Here is a 1,446-nt window from a genome sequence, read left to right as displayed (position 1 = left end):
AAGTCCCTCTCGGGGACGAACACCAGCCACTGGTACCCAGATCAGGAGCTCTGCTTGCACCAGGGTAGCAATTCCATCTTGGAGAAGGGTTTGGGGAACAACGCACCAGAGCATGCACCTTCCCACCCCCACCCAGACACCCCCATCCAAAAAGCTTGGGAATTCAACCTGAAAAAGCCTTTCCTAGCTCCTGCCTCGGTGCAAGGCTTGAAGGCAGAAAAAAGGGCTGAAATACAGATGGAGGGGAGAGCCCCTGGCTCCTTGTCACACCCCACCCTGCTGCGCTCAGCATCTTTCAGCCCTGTTTCCCCCTACCCATTGGTGCCACCACCAGGGACAAAGCAGTAGGGGAGAAAGGAAAAATGGGAGAGAAGAAACCACCTGTTGAGCATTTAAATTTTAAAAACATGATAAAATAATCAGAGAAAGCTGCCACACGCTAATTTCTGTCTCCACCCTTCACTCCAGCACATACTTTTTTTAGACTCAGGGTTTGTCTTGTTTTTTAAAAACCTGTTTTCCTTCTAACCTCCGTGGGAGTGAAAAATCTTTTAAAAATTGGTTTGCCTCTAAACATTCTCCACTTTCTCTTTTGCTCGATTTTCCCTTTTCCTGCATCGTTTACCTTACTGTGACTCCCTCTCCCTTTTCAGGTCTTTCTTTTTCTCCTCCATTGTACAGGAATCAATCTCCCGTTCTTCTTTCCCCACCACTTTTCTTGTAGGGCTTTCTCCCCCCTGACTTTTTGATCGCATGCATCCAGGCCAGCGCTCCCTCCTCCCGGTGTAGAGAAACTACACCTTTCTCTTCCCCATAGCAAGCTATGCAACGTGTCTGTCTTCACCCTCTTCCATGTATCCCTGACTTTAAACCCCTTGGGATCAGCTGATGGGTGCAGGCTCCTCTCCCGCTTCATTATTTGGGTGTTGGTCTCTTCTCCCTAATGACAGATGATCGGACGAGGGGGAATGGACTCAAGCTGTGCCAGGGGAGGTTTAGATTGGACGTAAGGAAGAAGTTCTTCACCGAAAGGGTTATCACACACTGGAACAGGCTGCCCAGGGAGGTGGTGGAGTCACCATCCCTGGATGTGTTTAAGAGGCGGGTGGAAGAGGTACTGAGAGAGATGGTTTAGTGGTGGACAGATACCGTTGGACTGGATGATCTCTAAGGTCTTTTCCAACCTAGTGATTCTATGATTCTATGATCCCAGCCATGCATGCAAGCTCCAGTGAAAGCCACCTAAATCCATTGATCACCCCCCTTGGCTGTCATCATAAGTATCGGGAAGCGGTAGGCACTTGAGTAAGAGAAGATTCATGACTCATGCCAGCAGCTGTTGGGATGGGGAGGCGGAGGGGAGAGGGGTGAAGAAAACCACTTTATTTTTCCAGAGCCTCGCTCCTAACGCTGTGAAATTGGGTTTGCCACCCCTCCCCTGCCCCA

At 49.7% G+C, this 1,446-nt stretch overlaps 1 protein-coding gene across 1 annotated transcript in view; it reads right to left on the bottom strand.

The window, feature by feature from the left end:
* LOC104509431 (cadherin-23-like) overlaps positions 1-1,446 on the bottom strand; it is a gene marked incomplete at both ends in the record, with an annotated part of 77,020 nt that overhangs the window by 74,765 nt on the left and 809 nt on the right.

Source organism: Eurypyga helias, unplaced genomic scaffold, assembly GCF_000690775.1.
Source record: "Eurypyga helias isolate BGI_N326 unplaced genomic scaffold, ASM69077v1 scaffold7485, whole genome shotgun sequence".
Lineage (NCBI taxonomy): Eukaryota > Metazoa > Chordata > Aves > Eurypygiformes > Eurypygidae > Eurypyga > Eurypyga helias.
The sequence above is the reverse complement of the archived record's forward strand: the minus strand, read 5'-3'. Positions and strand labels throughout refer to the sequence as shown.